The sequence below is a fragment of the Choristoneura fumiferana genome, chromosome 18 (assembly GCF_025370935.1).
Source record: "Choristoneura fumiferana chromosome 18, NRCan_CFum_1, whole genome shotgun sequence".
In the NCBI taxonomy this organism is placed as follows: domain Eukaryota; kingdom Metazoa; phylum Arthropoda; class Insecta; order Lepidoptera; family Tortricidae; genus Choristoneura; species Choristoneura fumiferana.
The window spans coordinates 1,634,332-1,653,690 of NC_133489.1; the positions used below are offsets into that span (position 1 = coordinate 1,634,332).

Sequence of the window (19,359 nt, forward strand, 5' to 3'; positions counted from 1 at the left end):
AATGACGTCTGCAGACCGGGAGACGAGCTGTCGGTTAGCCTCCAACAAGATGGAGCGACGACCTGGTTAAGATCGCGGGATCGCTGGTGATCTTTTACCATCAGGAGAGGAAAAAAAAACGTATTTCGGCTGACATGATGATGATGATTATAATGATGTTCTACATCCTCAAATATCTAAAGCATTTCTCAACAGTTTGCCGCGTCTGACTAGCATGATCTATGGGCAGCCGCGCGGCCGCTTTCCACCGCCTGCGCATAACGGCGCGAAGCACCGGCGCGCGCGCACGCGACGGCTATACCGCGACTGTACGACTGTTACACGTCTACGTTCTCGTTCAGTGACTGTGCTGTGAAGTTTTAGTGCTATAAAAGTTGTAAAGTGGTTTTATTTGAGGTAAGTTTTGAAACTGTTTTATTATAGATACACTTGTTTAGAATTGTGAGTTACGAGTATGTCGCGAAACGGGACTTGTAGTGATGTTTTATTTACGCTGTTTCGATATTGCAATAACGTCAAGGTGGGAGAAACATGGATTTTGCCAGTACATCGTTAGCATTTTTATTGAAAAAAACGCTTTTAAAAAATAGTACTTATCACCTATATTTGACCAAAAGAATATAAATGTCCTTGCTATATAATTTTTACTTTGCTTACATATTTTTTCGATGTTTTTCAATAAAAAGCATTGCAATTATGCTTAAAAAAGAAATATATAGCCCCGTTATAAGTATTGTACAAATTTAAGTTTTAGTCGCTAAGATCACGATGCAAACCATAATGCAAACAGACCATTATGTTGCGTTCACCTTGACGTTTTGACCGTGTTTTGAAAGAGCTAAAACTCACGCGAACTTAATATTTGTTTTGCCGTCGAACTCCACATTAAATATTTACTTAGACAATTTTATGTTATGTTATGAATGACATTTGGTATTTTTCTTGTTTTTTTTTTTCACTAAACTGGCCCATGATTGACACCTCTCTCACCTGATAAAAAGTGCAGACAGATGATGCCATTTTTCGGTGGTTCAGTAACAACCTATTTTTTCTAGCAGCAGCCCTGGGCTCTTCGAGACATCCTAGGAATAACAAAAATACACAAAAATAACCTTATGTACATGCAATACACATTCACAACGAATGTAAATAGATAGGTAGGTACATAGCTAGCACCACGGAATATAACTATAACACACAGACAGATAGACAGGTAAGAACGTAGCTTTGCTTTGGGATTGAACCTTTTTAGGGTTCCGTAGTCAACTAGGAACCCTTATAGTTTCGCCACGTCTGTCCGTCTGTCTGTCTGTCCGTCCGCGGCTAAGCTCGCAGACGTTAGTACTAGAAATCTGTAATTTGGCTGGCATGAATATGAATATAAGTCACGCCGACAGTGGTAAAATAAAAAATAAAAAATTAGGGTAAGTACCTCTCATAGACGTAAAGTGGTGTTTTTTTTTCTCGACTAATCCAATGGTGTGGAGTATCGTTGGATAGGTCTTTTAAAACCATTGGGGTGGAGAGTAAATAGCAGCCTAAGGTATAAAACATACCTAAACTTAGAAGATTCCGTACACAATACGAAACCCTTACAAAAATATTACTTGATTTTTTCGTAATGGCTACGGAACCCTATCCAGGGCGTGACCAACACGCTCTTAGCCGGTTTTTCAATTATGTTTGAGATAAGCAAACGAGCACGCGGGTCTTCTGATGGTAAATGACCACCAATAAATACCAACAACTCAAGAGAGTCATTGGTCTGTTGCCGACCTTTAAAGAAAATACAAGCTATTTATTCCGAGTGTCTTCACTTAATACTTTGAAATCATACCTTTGCGATTTTGTTCCATATTAATTGCCGCACCGTTAGCCGTTGATGCTGCGGCCGTTCTCTCCGTTATGCCTGAACACATCCGAGTGACCTCAGATTGCAGTGGCTTGATTGACTCAGATAATTGTTTTGCTGCTTCGCTGGTCGAAACCAATAATTTGGAAGTTGTTAATTCGAACCAATGAGTCGTGTCCCACTGTGGAACGTTTACGTAGAAAAAGACAGTGACGTCGCATTGCTTGAGTGCGATTGGCTAAAACTAGAAAATGTTTTATTTTCCAAAGTTTAAAAATGTATAACCATCTATCTGTGTCAGCAAAATCAATGAATGATGTCAAATTTAAAACCTTCCACCACCACCACCACTACTACCAGACGACCAGATGGCCTAGTGGTTAGAGAACCTGACTACGAGCTTGAGGTCCCGGGTTCGATTCCCGTGTCGGGGCAGATATTTGTATGAAAATACGAATGTTTGTTCTCGGGTCTTGGGTGTTTAATATGTATTTAAGTATGTATCTATATCTATATAATTATATTTATCCGTTGCTTAGTACCCATAACACAAGCTTTGCTAAGCTTACTTTCGGACTAGGTCAATTGGTGTGAATTGTCCCGTGATATATTTTTTTTTATTTTTTTCTTGAAAAGACTATTTTGACATAAAATTTTAATCAGAAATAAATATTGTATAAAAATGGCCATATCTGCCAATTAAATTAATGTTATTATTTTTATATTTTACAATTTTAATTATTATTATTTGACATCAAATTAAGATTAGGTACATATTTCGTTTAATTCTATGCCAATTTTTGTAACTTAAATTTATTTTTTGCCCTTTGTTAACTGTGGGTATTTTTGTAATACTCATATGTAAGACTTGTTCTAGTGCATAATTTATTTGTGTCAATGGAATAAAGAGATATAACTATGACTATGACTAAGGGACTTTATTTATGACACTTACTGTAAAGCGTTCTACGGTGGGTCACAAATGGATTACCACTTCAACTTGCATATTCTACCACCAGGTCCAGGTGGACTGAGCATATCGTGAAAGTTGCGGGCAACCGGTGGATGCAAGTGGCTTGATGACGCTTTTGTTCAACAATAAATACTTGTTTATCAATAAAGAAAGAACGAAAAGACTATTTCTTCTAGTAAGTCCCATTTTAGACCTGCATTAAAGGTCTGCGAGGTGGCTGCAAACGAACGAGTTAGAAGTCAACAAAGTGGACAGCCACCACCAGCCAGTGGTAGCACGCAGCACGGAATGCTGAAGACCTGGGTTCGATTCCCAGCGCCGGTCTCTTTTTCTGGTTTTCCTGTGCATCTCTGTTTCAGTTTGTATTTTCGATTTGTATTAATTAATAGGGCTTTTAAAATCGAATATCATCTCATGATTTCAAAATACGACGCAAAACAGGCGGCGCGGGCAGCGCCGGCGCACCTGTGTACATACATGCTAAACTAGGCCTAATTATATATGAGAGTTTTATATAAACATTGTAAATTTTCGTAAACAACGTTTTTCAGGGTTTCGTAGTTCGAAAGAGAAAGGTGGAACCTTTATAGGATCACGATAACCGTCAGCCCGTTGTTCTCAGGTGAAGAGGTGTCAAATAGTTTTTTTAGGGTTCCGGAGCCAAAATGGCAAAAGCGGAACCCTTATAGTTTCGCCATGTCTGTCTGTATCTGTCTGTCTATTTTTCTGGTTTTCCTGTGCATCTATGTTCCAGTTTGTATTTTCGATTTGTATTAATTAATAGGGCTTTAAAAATCGAATATCATCTCATGATTTCAAAATACGACGCAAAACCGGCGGCGCGGGCAGCGCCGGCGCACCTGTGTACATACATGCTAAACTATCCTAATTATATATGTAATTTTTATAAACAATAAACAACGTTTTTCAGGGTTTCGTAGTTCGAAAGAGAACGGTGGAACCTGACCTAGGCTACAGCTACAGAGTTTTTTTTTATTATTATTTAAAACGAGTTACAACCTATTTTCGTTGCCAAATTTCAGTTACAAGGAATGTAAGAACATTAAGACCCATTTTACTTTGGAGCTGCTAACACTGGATATTCATACAGACGTACCAATTGTATGGCACTGTCGGTGGCTTTTTGTTTCATACCTTGGGCTGGACAAACTATATTCGCCCAAGAAATAGTTGGCAACCATAGCAATACCGCTGGTTTAGTTTTCAACTATACTAAAACTTACTCCTAACTATAGTCGGATACAGTGATGCTGGATCGTCTTCGAACAAAATCTTCTGTGATGAATAACCACAGTGTTTCCGCGTAGTGCTAACCTCTTATTACCTACCTAGCAAACGCATGCGCGTTAGGGTTTTTTGACAGGCAAAAATATCGCTAGACTTTATAATCTGCTGGAAGAGTCCCTTGTAACACTACCATGAGTTTACAGTGACCGTACTCGATAGCGACGGCGAAAATTATTTGTATGGAGAATTGTACAGCGCCTCTACAAATAATTTACGCCGTCGCTATCGAGTACGGTCACTGTAAACTCATGGTAGTGGTACAGTTCAACAAGTCCTTCCCCTTAGAACGCCGCAAGAACAAACACTCGCCATTTTTATTCATCAACATTCGCGATGTCTTTAGTAGAGGAGAAGAGAGTATTTGGTATTAACTTAAGCTAAATATCTCGACGCGGTCCTGAGACAACTTGACAGACAGGCGGACGGACAGAAGTGACCCTAAAAGGGTTCCGCAAAGCGCTTTGCCAACTTAAGTTATGGAACCCTAAAAAACAACAACAGAACTCGATAGCGTAAAAGTAACTCCTAAACTCCCTAATCACTTCATTGAACCCTTAAACTTCATTAAAACCTTAAACTGTCGTCGGGTTAAGCCACGGTTAAGGCAGTTAGCGCGCTTAGCACGTACCGCGCTTCCGGCAACTTAACGGTTAATCGCTAACTGCGGTTAAACCATGCCTAAACTGTGATGCTACAGCTGATAAATACAAATTAAGATGCACTTGAACTTGTTTTTTAAAGTAATTGTATTATTACAAGTTGTTTTTTTAACGTCATGTGTTTGTAATCCAGTGCGGGATTTCACAGATAGATACATCATTGGATTGCTTCGCAGGGTTCTCACGATGTTTTCCTTCACCGTAAAGCTCGTGTCAAATGCAAAATGTAATTTCGCACATACATTTTGAAAACGTCAGAACACCCAGAAGTGCGAGCCTGGATTTGAACTCATAAATTCTACTTCAGAAGCCATTCATAGGCCAAACTACTAGAGTACACCCTGACTTAATTTCTGCCTCATTACAATTATCTGTGCTCTAGAAATATTGTTGTTAGTGAGACAAAAGACTTGCGTGGAAGCTGCTACCCGGTCACAACAACACGCGATCGTCGGCACGTTTCTCGTATTCATTGCGCAGCCGACACATTCACCGCTCAGTGGTTACCGAACATCACACGCAATGTACAGAGAAACGCTACCCGCGTCGCCAGTTGTGACTGCGCTGGAGTACCGGGGCCGTGGTAACAAGGGGAAACGTCAGATTCCGGTGAATCCAGGACGAGTGTGCGCGATGGGAATTTAGTGTGGGATGGGCCTCATTCCCAGAGTTTTCTGGGAGTTTTCATGGCATGGTTTCCTTTGGTAGGTTATAAGCTTTTATTTCGACTTTTGTTTTACGCATACACCTATTTGATGACAATACAAGTACTTAGGTACAGGTGTGTTGTACAGTGAATAAAAAGTGCCCGCACAAAAAAGTTCTATCAAATAATTCAACCGAGTATTTATAATTTTAAACGAGTAGGTAATTCTTTTGCTTATCTATTTCGGAAATCTCCGAAACGGCCCCAACGATTTCTATAAAATTTGCTATGTGCTGGTTTTCAAAGGCGAACAAACGTTCCTACTTGAGAAAAGGCGCATTGATAACCCCCCACGTAAAAAGAGGGGAGTTGTAAATTTGACTCCAATGTCGGTCTGTCTTTCTGTCTGTCTGTGGCGACGTATGTAGCTCTCAAACGGATGGAACAATTTGATAAACTTCGGTTCAGTCGTTTTTGAGATGATAAACTTTGAAACGACAATGTATGTAATGTATGTATGTAAACTCTTTATTGCACATAAAAAAAGAATTACAAGATACACAGAGAGAATTACACAGGCGTGCTTATCCCTAAAAAGGGACCTCTTCTAGTTAACCTAGGCGAAGCTAACAACGTCGAAGTTTTTCAAATTTTCTAAGGCTCGCAAAGCTCGGTCACCCGGGTGCTTATTATTCTTAAGTTGCTGTTTAGCAACAGCCGTTGCGCCCGCGCCGGTATCGCCGCATCCCGAACTATTGTTTACGACGGGAACAAAGAATCATTTTCGCGAATGATTTTTCTTTAGACTAGAACAATGGGCTTGGATTTATGAGCACAGCGTGGTTGGGTAACAGAGGTTTCATTGGGATGGGGAGTAATATTTGATTCGTCATATCAGCCGCATATAAACAACTTTATTCCAAAAAACACAAGGCCGATGTTACGAGTACGTGTATTTGACGCTACGGCAAGTATATATAGTTTATTTATACCCTCGACTGGTGCTCCACTTCCTTTGGTTGGAAGTGGCTTGCATCCAGTGAACTCAATGGCTTTAACCAGATGTCTAATGCCCTTAGATGCAGAATGCTTCGTGAGATTTCCTTCTCTCGCGTGAAGATTTTAACATAAATTCAGCAAAAAAATCAAATGCAATTCTTTGAGATAATGCCTGAAATGAGAGTTTTATATGAACTGACATGTATCAAACACAATATTCAATGGCTGTCTAAAGCCCAGTTTAGACCTGTAGGAAAATCCGTGCAAGTTGGATTACATTGCGGCGCCCGATTGTTCACTAGAAGCACAGCTGGAAGCTCGTTGGCTTTAAGGCCTCACAATTTAATTTGCACGATTTTTCTTGCAAGTCTAAACCGAGCTTAAGTCCTAATAGTAACACAATACATCATGTAGGTTCTATTAGTACCACATTAGGCGTGCCCCCTGCCCTTCACTATAGTAAAACTACTGTTAAAAAATACTCTGTGAACATCTTACAATACAACCTAACAATACGAGTTCACTTGTGTACAACAAATTGTTTTTATAATACCGCAACAGAGGTCGATTGCCTTTGTCTAGAGATTGCCTTCATTAAATTTTGTCTGTAATTATTTAAAAACTATTATTAAGTTAATAAGAGGTGGTATCGGTGATGATATTGTTTGAGATAGAAGTAGAATTAATGGCTGGCGTCGAGGCCCTACAGATTCTTACAAGTTACAATCCTAAAAAAAAACCTACTAATATTATAAATGCGAAAGTTTGTATATGTGTGCGTGTGTTTGGACGTCTGGACGGATTTGGACAAAATTTGGTATTTAGACTGCTGGACGTCTGGAATACCACATAGACTACTTTTAATCCCGATATTCCCACAATACGGGTAGGGATAAAATCTCGAAATTCAACCAATGGGTTCTACATGAAGAGTCATGAAAAATTCACCTTCACAAGAGATTGATTTGATGCGTGTAGTCAAATATTCTACCCACCAACCAGATCGTCATCATCATCATCATCAGCCTATAGCAGTCCACTGCTGGATATAGCCCTCCCCCAATGAACGCCATTGCGCCCTGTCCTCGGCTAGACGCATCCAGCTTCTACCAGCAGCCTGTACCAACCAGATACCAGTCCATAATCCAGTACACCAACGAGATGGATGACCTGGTTAAAGCCGCGGGTTCACGGTGGATGCAGGCCGCTGCAAACCGAAGCAACTGGAGGTCTATATGGTAGGGTTATGTCCTACAGTGGACGACCTATGAATGAAAGGATGGTTATGATGAACCGGATTTGGTAGCACAATGAGAAGCGATAGGTTTTTACACATCAGTGATTCAGCTAGGTTCTGGTATGAGTTTTCAGGACACATGTGTGAAATTGAGTTTAGGTCAACAGTGGGCCATACAAAGATACAGTGTCCGGAAATGTCTAAGGCATTAGACCACCAACAGCTGTCTTTGTTTAGAATGAATTTGAATAAATTAATGGATATGGTGAAGATTAAGGGGCTGTTGCAGCATCCATTGATTAGTGTTAACTGACGGTTAAAGGTGACGCCGTCTCTATTTGTTTTGTTTGAATAGTGAAACAGCCCCTAAACAAGACGAATAACTTCAATTTTGCTTGAATTACAGCACTGTCTGTCCACAATCCATGCTCAATGATCATCGATACAATTTTATTTAATCACTTGTAACTAACTTACGTCTTCATTACTAGCTATTGCCCGTGACTCCGTTTGAGTGGAATTCGTTTATCTCTATCCCGCAGGAATATGCACGCCGGGATAAAAACTATTCTACGTCCTTCCTGAAGGGTTTCAAATTATCCCTATATAAAATTGCATCTAAGTCGGTTAAGTGGTATAATCGTGAACAGGTAACAAACAGACAGGTATAGTTAGTTACTTTCGCATTTATAATATTATAGTACCCAAAGAAATGGATATGATATAAAATTTATGACTTAAACTTCTATCAAACTTAACCTTCGTCTGTCTTTTCTTTTCTCTCACATCAAGAATTGCTTTTGCATGACACAGACAAAAAATGAACAAATCTGTTAAGACGATAAAAGGGTAAGTTACGTAGCTTCTTACATTACGATATCCAATTTTATTTTTCCCATAGTTTCGCTATATCCTCCTGTTTTTATATCACTCTCACGGCCTGGTTCTCGTATCGATATGTTACATTGTGATGCAAGCCCTATGGGAAATTATCCTAGAACATGGTGTTGCGGCTGACGCAATAACAGTTTTTCTATAGATTATCTCATGTGTTGTAATTTATCGTTTAAGAACGATTTTACAAATTCTGCTTTGCCATTTTGTGATTGATGGTCGGGCCCAGTAAAATCCATCCAGCTGTTTAGGCTGCAGAGAGGACCAAATAAATAGATAATAGGTAGACACACACTTACATATATACATGTAGTGAAAAAAGTTTTGACACAAGCGAAGTAAAATCAATATTATGTCAATGTTATAAAGACTTTGACATGAAAAACTTCTCTCACTTGACTATATACATAGGTACATACATACCTAAGCTCGAAAAACATAACCCTCCTTCGCCAATTGGGTAATAAAAACATCGGACTCTTTCTTAAAAACGTGACGGCAAATATATGTCAGCTGACATCGCGAATTCCGTTGTGTTGTTGTCTATTACAGTCTTAATGCTGTCATGCACGCAATTTGTTATAGATTTCTAATTATTACGACTGTTCCAGCAAAGAAATAGTCTTCATTTAGCCTTATTTAGTCGGCACGATAATAACGTTAACGTTGTGGTATAAGTATTACCTGCGATGAACGATCCTTACCTTGTTCATACTAATTCTTTACTAATCTCTACTATATCTCTACTCATCATCCCAGCCTATATACGTCCCACTGCTGGGCACAGGCCTCCTCTCAGAACAAGAGGGCTTGGGCCATAGTTCCCACGCGGGCCCAGTGCGGATTGGGAACTTCGCACGCACCATTGAATCGCTTCGCAGGTTTTGTGCAGGTTTCCTCACGATGTTTTCCTTCACCGCAAAGCTCTTGGTAAATTTCAAATGTAATTCCGCACATGAATTTCGAAAAACTCAGAGGTGCGAGTCGGGGTTTGGTTTGCCACCACGGCTTCCCTCTTATCTCTACTATTCCTTACTAATTCTTTACTATTCTTTACTAATTCCTTACAATCCTATACTAATTCTTAATAGGATAGTTTAGTTTTGAAAAAAAAAATACAGTCATTTCCATTCTTTTGGTCTCATAAGTAACAGTTAGGTACTGTTTTGTTAAAAGCTTATTTCAAGAAACTCTTCAGCATGTTTACCCTCTTTCTAGGTATTGACTGCCTCTCTTTCTAAGTCACTTAAGAAAGAGACCAATAGAAACAGTATCTCCAACGACAGCATTTATTCCGTAATTCAATACATTCTTAGAAACAGATTGCCCCAATGCCACTTCAAAACATTTGATTGCCTCAACAATTTCATTGGGTCATTTCACTGATCCACATATTTTTGCGACACGATAATTAGTTGCAAAATAAGTAAAATTACAATCATTATACATATTTACGTATGTACCAATGGAAACCTGACGCTTGCTTGTATTATCAACTTTGTGACAATGCGCTTAAACACTAAATAATACTTTATTCTGCCGACGAAAAATATCGTTGTCGTTGCATTTCGGTATGTGAAATTACGCTTGGATTACATGAATTTAAGTCTTACGACTAAGGAGATAAGAGTGATGAAACGTGCATCGTCAATGTGGTGTAATTGCCTACATTCGATTTGAAATGCTGGCCGTATTGAAATTTTGTTCCATTTCTTTTTCTTTTTAAATTGCTCTGATTTCAATTTCGTTGTCAAGTTTAGTAATATTTCTGTTGCGGCTTGGTTTACTAAATAATATACGCAACAAACAAAATATAAAAGCGAAAGTTTGTGTGTGTGTGTGTGTGCGTGCTTGCATGCGTGCGCGCATGCGTGCGTGAGGTAACAAAGAAACAGACAGACTTAAAAACTTCGCATTTATAATGGTTAGCAGTAAGGTAGCCTTGTTCCTGCTTATCCAGCTAAAAAATGGTTACTTACAAATATACATTTCTAGCAGTTCTTAGTTCCTGAACTACTCAAGCCTGCCCCACCCAGCAATGTACCGCGACTTACTTATATTTCTCGCATTGTACAATACAAACGAAACTTTTGTTGCGCAACGCACCATTGTACCTTTGGACTGTTTGAAAATGCAAATCATGCATTGATGCATCTGATAGTGTTATACCAATTATCCGTGTGTGAGTTGCAACATATCAGAGGCTGTGTAATTGCAGCAGATAACTTATCTCAAGTTTATATTGAAAATACTCGATTGACTAATTTTTTACGCTCTTCAATTGATGTGCATTTCGTTCGAGTCTACCATAGACCGGTACGAAATTATTAATATAGATATACACAACAAACAAAATTATAAATGCGAAAGTTTGTGTGTGTGTGTGTGTGTGGTTGTGTGTGTGTGTGTGTGTGTGCGTGCTTGCGTGCGTGCGTGCATGCGTGCGTGAGGTAACAAAGACACTGTCAGACTTAAAAACTTTGCATTTATAATGGTTAGCAGTAAAGTAGCCTTGTTCCTGCTTATCCAGCTAAAAAATGGTTACTTACAAATATACATTTCTAGCAGTTCTTAGTTCCTGAACTACTCAAGCCTGCCCCACCAGCAATGTACCGCGACTTACTTATATTTCTCGCATTGTACAATACAAACGAAACTTTTGTTGCGCAACGCGCCATTGCACCTTTGAACTGTTTGACAGATGTAAATCATCAATTATGCATCTGATAGTCAAAGTACCAATTATCCGTGTTATGAGTTGCTTAACATATCAGAGGCTGTGTAATTGTAGCAGATAACTTGTCTCATAGGCACACCTTAAAAAAATTGGTACAGTCACCTGCCACAGCGGAACGTGCAAAAATATCTGACATGTCTTACCACCATCTTGCTCGCTAATCCTGCCGTGAAGCAGCAGTGCTTGCACTGTTGTGTTTCGGCGTGGAGAGTAAGACAGCCGGTAAAATTACTAGCACTTGAGGTATCCCATCTTAGGCCCTGGTGTTGCAGGTGTCTATGGGCGGTGGTGATCTCTTACCATCAGGAGACCCACTTGCTCGTTTGCCATCCATCGAATAAAAAAAAAATGTCTTACCGGCCTAGAAACAGAGTCGTATTAGCTATTTATGCATGATTTACTGTGTCAGATATTGGTGCTGGTCACTGTACGTCAAGACTGTTAGGTTTTTTTTTCCGAACTCTGAAATACTCGGATAGACGAACCCACGATCCTCTGCTTGAGAGGACATCAAGTCAAACCACTGGGGTGACACTCTTTCCCGGCCCGGATAATACCGACATGGAAATACCGACCCTGTTTTTCGTGTACACGTCCATAATAGCTTATGTCAGTTTCTATGGGCGTGTACACAAAAAACAGGGTTGGTATTTCCATGTCGGTATTATCCGGGCCGGGAGAGAGTGTCACTGGCTACCGCGGCTTCTTTTCGTCCCTCTCAATCTTAAATAATAAGCGTCAGAGGGACGGTAGGTACCTGGGATACGAACTTCAATTTTAGAATTTCATAGTAGCCCCCCCCTGTTACGTAGTTTTTATGATTAAGTCTTGGGACTGAGACTGAGGATCAGGATGCTGAGTTTTGGAACCACAACGTACAGTTTTCTTAGGAGAAGGTCTGGAAGTAGCAAAGGCTAACACTGAATTTTCATTAAGAGACTCTCGGTGCAGGACTCTGACTCGCACTTGGCTGTTTTTAGGGTTCCGGAGCCAAATGGCAAAAACGGAACCCTTATAGTTTCGCCATGTCTGTCTGTCTGTCTGTCCGTCCGTCCGCGGCTTACTACCAATGCTAGAAAGCTGTAATTTTGCAGGGATATACATGTAATCTATGCCGACAAAATGGTACAATAAAAAAAAAATTTGACGTAAAGTGGGGGTGATTTTTTTTTCTCATCCAACTCTATAGTGAGTGTGGGATATCGTTGGATAGGTCTTTTAAAACAATTTTTCGATTCAGTGATTTGATTGCGAAATATTCAACTTTAAGTGCAAATTTTCATGAAAATCGAGCGTCACCCCCCCCTCTAAAATCTAAAGCGGTGGGTGGAAAAATTTGAGAAAATTCAGGATGGTAGTAAGTATATCAAACTTCCAAGGAAAACTATAACGGTTAAGTTTGCTTGAGAATTATTAGTAGTTTATGAGTAAATAGCAGCCTAAGGTATAAAATATACCTAAACTTGGAAGATTCCGTATAAAATACGAAATCCTTAGAAAAATATTACTTAATTTTTTCGTAATGGCTACGGAACCCTATTTTGGGCGAGTCCGACACGCTCTTGGCCGGTTTTTTAAACTGCTGTTAACAACTCTCGCAGGAACCGAATAAACTGAACTTAAAAGAATATTCTGGCGATTGTAAAGCTCAGTGTGTCCTTGTTCCGCCCACTGATCCGATGGCATTGCGTTACCGATATGTGATTCGGATCAACTTGTCGGAATGTTAATGTTTGTGTCACAAGCGTGTGAACTTACAAACCTACTTATCGGCCTTGAGCAAAGAGTGCTCGGTAAACGCTAAGTACTTTCTATCCAATCTTTTAGGTATGCATAATTTTTTTTAGATTTAAAACTTTATACCAAATTTGCCATTTCTAAGACAGACATACTTCTGTGAGTGGGAAATGACCTGATCCTTATCATTCGGTGCTTATGTTGCTTTCAAATTAGTTTGAATTTTATTTATTTTGTCGTTGGACTTTTTTACTATCGGATCAGAAGAGTTTTGCACAATCCCCTTTCCATTTCAGGGGTATTTTTATAACCTGTAAGTACTTACACCTTAATCATCAATGATCATTCTGGTGATGATGATAAAGGACGGCCATTGCTGGACAAGCCTCTCTCAAAGGACGCCATAATGATCGGTCTCATGCGACCTTCACTAGATCATCAATCCACCTTGTGCCTACCCACGCTTGGTCTTCGGGGACGCGGCCGTCATTCAAGATCACATTGGCCCAAAGGCCATCAGTTCTTCGAGCTGCAAATGTGCTTAGACCATTATGTCACGCCATATGCATAATTTACTCAAGTGACAAAAGCGAGAAGTTCCCTTGCCTGTGAACAACTCCCTAATGGAGTCATTGTTCTTTCCAATTAGTTTGGGCTCCATGTTACATCAGTTTATTGTTAGAAAGTGTAATAGAAAAATTATGAGAATCCGACATTGTTTGGATTAGAGAAATTTCTAAATATTGTTGTTTTTTGACAAACATTGCCACGGCAGTTATGGAAGGTGACCAGACAGAAACACCACGAGAAGTTTGGTTTGTCAACGATACATGCATTTATAATGTCATGCATATATAATGTCATCCACATAGATCAAGTTTCAAGAAACCAAATAGTACCTAATAGGCAATTACATTATTATCCTACCCACAGTGACCCACACCTTACTGACCGAAGGAGGGTTATATAAGTTTTCAAGGGTATAATAATAAAAATATTTATTAGAATATGAGATTTGAGGTGATTAAACCATATAATACATTACTGGAAATTTTAGAGCTGGTTACGATTTTGAATAGGTCCCGACTGTACTTTTAAGTTTCTCAACAAAGAACAGAGACCACTAGACCTATTTTTCCTTTTTAGCTTATTTTTAAAGAAGTCGGGCTTTTGATTTTATTTTTCCATCTTAGTTATGGCAAATTTCTGCAGGAATCAAAACCGAAACAGAATGTTTTTTTTATTTGACTGGATGGCAAACGAGCAAATGGGTCTCCTGATGGTAAGAGATCACCACCGCCCATAAACATCTGCAACACCAGGGGTATTGCAGACGCGTTGCCAACCTAGAGGCCTAAGATGGGATACCTCACGTGCCAGTAATGTTCGATCGGCCACTATATTCGCATAGTTTAAAAAGACAGACAGACATATTATTATTCACAGCAACAATTCTAAGCAACCTTCACCTCTTAATGGCAATATACGAGAACCCCAGATATTAGCCGGTCATTAAATCCAAAATTATTCAAAACAGTACAATTTTCAGGCGATTGTGGTTTTGAATGCGAATTCCGTTTGTGAGAACAGCGTCGCGTGCGCAACTTGCGTAAGGCGCAGCTTAAAGCGGCGCAAGAGTTTAACGAAAGGCGATTTTTAGTAATACCTGATACTTCGCACCACATCACTCGAAAGTGATAAAAAACTACCGTGAGGCTACCTTATATTAAATGACATTGTACCGAATCAAGTCTCAAGTGCTCAAGTCTTAAATCGAGTGCACAGCAGCCGCCGAGTCGCGTTGCTCCTAAGAGGAGGGGCTACGATTTAGCCCGAAACATGTCGAGCTAAACTTTATTTAAGACGTGAGTTATTCCGGTACTATAACATTTAATATCTATACCTGTTGTTCAATAGGAATGTCGCACAGTCACCAGCATTAATACCTGCCACAGCGGAGCGTGCAAAAATATCAGACACGTCCTTCCGGCCCTAGAAATAGAGTCGTATAGATATTATAGCACGCTGTTGTCTCAGATATTGGTGCTGGTGACTGCACAATCGTGCATCCCACACTCGGGGTCGCACTTGTGTGATATAATACCCATTTTTACCCCCGATGCAAAAAGAGGGGTGTTATATGTTTGATACCTATGACTGTCTGTCTGTCTGTGGCGTTGTAGCTTTCAAGCGAATGGACCCATTTCGATGCGGTTTTTTACGTGAAAACGACGTTTGAATAAAATATCGATTCCGCCATTTTTGACAACTTTGAAATGACAAATTCGTATGTTTTTCAACTTTTCCAAGTTCTTCAAAATGCCCTTCAAAATATTCAAAACGGCGTTGGGTTTCCAGCTTTACTTTGAAGTCTACAACTCACTGAACCACTTTTGTCAAATATAATGAAGAACTAAGGTACAGATACTACTCTGAGTGGAGAGCCTGAGGCCTATGTCCACAACTCTTTCGGCTGACATGATGATGATATGATGCTAAGGGCCTACGCTAGATGACGACCCTAAAACTTCAGTGCCATGCTAATTCTGGCATTAGTTCAGTTCATCATTCTGGTCTGAATGACGACAGAATTATCGGGTAACTCTCTCAGACTGACGGACTGATGGTCCAGACTGATGAAAATTTAAATTAAACGTTTTTTATGATATTCGTCAAGCCGATGTGAATGACATAAGTATACCTGACTAACAAAAATTGAAAACCCCCGACTTTGTCAAAAACGGCTGAACCGATTTTAATGAAACATGCCTAAGAATCATCGCTAGAAAACCTGCTTTCAAATTAAAAAAACTGCATTCAAATCGGTCCACCCGTTTAAGCGCTACGGTGCCACACATAGCGATCAAAATTATAACACCCCTCTTCTTGCGTCGGGGGTTAAAAGCCAGAATGAGCGGCTGGATGAAGTCTAAAACCCCTGTGCCTTGCGGCACTCGTCCCACAAAACTCTCCCACGGCTGGCCAGCCGCCGGCGCATTTCGCAACCGCCCAAGGTTGATACGCGTCTTTACTGCGTGAATTAATTGAAATTGATAACAATGCAAGCTTTTTGGCTTTTGACCTTAGCGTTGCGTGTTGGCTGGACTCGTTAAGAGATACGAGGTATATGCATTTTAAAGCATTGTAACCTCCCCCAAACCACGTTATTACCTTAAGTACTTTGGCCTAAAATTGTAATTCATAATATTTTATGACCTAGATTTGTAATATTATTTAATTTGACCTTGTTTTATTTATTTCATCATCATCCCAGCCTATATACGTCCCACTGCAGGGCACAGGCCTCCCCTCAGAATGAGAGGGCTTGGGCCATAGTTCCCACGCGGGCCCAGTGCGGATTGGGAACTTCACACACACCATTGAATTGCTTCGCAGGTTTGTGCAGGTTTCCTCGCGATGTTTTCCTTCACCGCAAAGCTCGTGGTAAATTTCAAATGTAACTCCGCACATGAATTTCGAAAAACTCAGAGGTGCGAGCCGGGGTTTGAACCCACGACCCTCCTCCTCCTTTATTTATTTTATTTTATCTAATAGGTATAATAATTTTGTAATGATTTAATGTCATTTGTCAGTTGTCATTCAACGTCCTCCTCCATATTTTTTTCCAGGCGCCATTGGAAATATTATATTATATACCCTATGTATGCCACTCCCATATATTTGAAGAATCTAATGATACCTCATAATGTATGATAAAAAACAGTCAAAACCGTCCAGCCGCTTAGGCTGCAGAGAGGACCAAATAAATGGTCATACATACATACATGCATATTATGTACCTATATATAGTACATGTGAAAAGCCGTGGTGGCCTAAAAGCCGTGGTGGCCTAGTGGTTTGACCTATCGCCTCTCAAGCAGAGGGTCGTGGGTTCAAACCCCGGCTCGCACCTCTGAGTTTTTCGAAATTCATGTGCGGAATTACATTTGAAATTTACCACGAGCTTTGCGGTGAAGGAAAACATCGTGAGGAAACCTGCACAAACCGGCGAAGCAATTCAATGGTGCGTGTGAAGTTCCCAATCCGCACTGGGCCCGCGTGGGAACTATGGCCCAAGCCCTCTTGTTCTGAGAGGAGGCCTGTGCCCAGCAGTGGGACATATATAGGCTGTGATGATGATGATGATGATATAGTACATACGCTCGAAAAACATAACCCTCATTCCGACAACCTGGTAAAATAACTGGTCAATTAATCGTCGATAACTCTATCATTACGTTACGATGCTCATGTCCGCAATTAACTGAACGGTTATTACAAATTACACACTAAACAAATACTTAACTTCTTTTCCGTCACACTCGACTTTCACCGCAAACGGGTTGAAAAAACTTGTTCGTATCAAAAATTATGTAAGTAACGTGAGGATTTAAGGGTTCCTTATCTAATAAAAGTTTTTGGTAAAAATTTCATTTTTAATAAAAGCTTTTTTTGCGAACTGTACTTTTTGTTGACTGTACTTGTATTGTCACCCAAACTACATTTGAATACCAAATTTCAAGTCGATGGCATTAACCGTTGAGGAGTTCCGTCCTGCGGAGACGATCCTGGCCGGACTACCAGGATGTCACTACCAGATTATTGTACTCTCACGCAATTTACATAAATATACCAAATTTTAAGTCAATCCAATCACTGAAAATTGGTCGAATTTAACTTGCAAAATTTGATTACAGACACATACAACGGGACAGGTGAAACTAAATAAAAGCTTGTAAAATCGACGATCCGTCGCTCCGTTTCGACGTAAAAGACGGAGAAACATACAAACAAATAAAAACACACACATTCACATTAGTTGTTCACAAACAGTTCCGTTGTTCTACAAGCTTTTGCAGTGTATATCACTCGTAGGTAGGGTTAGAGTATCCGCGATACGCGATGCGGGTGTGTATCGGAATTATTTCCAAATATCCCTGTCCATGATATAATCATTACCTTTATAATACGCCTTAGATATTAACGTCTTCTTGACAATAGATCTGAACTTCGAATCCGTTTCATTTGTAATATTTTTTGGAGTTTTATTAATAGAAGCGTAGGTACTTATGCAATTTCCCAGAAACGACTTTTTGGTTTTAGCCAGTCTGTAAGATGGAACTTTAAGCTTCCCTGTGTTTCTAGTAGCCTTTGGCTTATCGACGTTAGTTGGAAAATCACATATGTTCTTCCTAACATTCATGATTATTTCAAAAATATAAAGCGACGGCAGGGTTAGGATACCTGTTTCCTTAAAAAAGATCTTAAAGATTCACGCGTCTTTAAATTATAAATTGCTCTAATTGCTCTCTTTTGTAAGATACAAATTGACTCAATGTCTGCAGCAGATCCCCATAAAACAAGGCCGTACGAACTAGCAAGCCGCAGGCAAAAGCTAGTAACTACAATATAAGCTGACCTCTTGCCCTAAATTACCTACCGTGACAAATTAACAGAGTCTGATCTACAATTATTGTGCCAAAGTCAAATACCGGGTGTGGCCTGTAATACGAGCAAAAAAATTTAAACATAGATCGTCCTCGACAAACTGAACAACATTAGTTAGCAACTTTAAAAAAAAGGAGTCTTTCAATTTTCCATTTTTCATACAAATTAAATAGGCATCATTGTACGCCGTCCTAGAACCCAACTGACGTCGCCTGTGACGCTACAAACATAAAGCATTTTGCTTTACATTGCTTATTCGAATAAACTTAAAAGTGTAATAAAAATTTAAAAACTAATTATTTATAAAAGTCGCTGAACTAATGTTTGAGAAGATGATCTATTTTTTAATTATATGCTTATATTACAAGCCACACCCAGTAGGTACTTATACTGTGTTTATATTGATATTGACGTTATTAATAATCGTAAAATGGCCAAATTGTAGATCCGATACTGTTAATTTTCACGCTCTCACGCTCGATTTTTCTAAGATTTGTGTTTTAAAATGTTCCTTTTTTTGTTCCAGTTCAGTGCTACAAAGTGCAATTTTGGATACGTTAGGACTCTCCATCGTAAGTACATATACGTTTTTACTGATTAATCTGTATAAATAAAAATCTGTATAAATAAAAATGAATCTTAAAATGTGTTGGTAAGCGCAAAACTCGGGAACGACTGGTCCAATTTCGCTAATTCTTTTTTTGTTGTGTTCGTTACTGTCAGGAGAAGGTTTTAATGGAAGAAAATACAGAAAAAATACAACGGGGGCGAAGCCGCGGGCAACAGCTAGTTTCATATAAAACTATGAACTAGTAGGTACCATTTAAAACAATTAGGTAAGTATACCAGTTGTGCAGTGTTGATTTGGA

General features: G+C 39.5%; 1 protein-coding gene across 3 annotated transcripts in view; it reads left to right on the top strand.

The window, feature by feature from the left end:
- Positions 1-277: 277 nt before the first annotated feature.
- The window catches only part of LOC141438205 (uncharacterized), a 166,615-nt gene continuing 147,533 nt past the window's right edge, over positions 278-19,359 (top strand). For all 3 annotated transcript variants that reach the window (XM_074101968.1, XM_074101970.1, XM_074101971.1), the window contains exons 1-2: positions 278-396; positions 19,017-19,062. The gene's annotated coding sequence lies outside the window, so the exon portion shown is untranslated. The remainder of the gene's footprint in view (positions 397-19,016; positions 19,063-19,359) is intronic.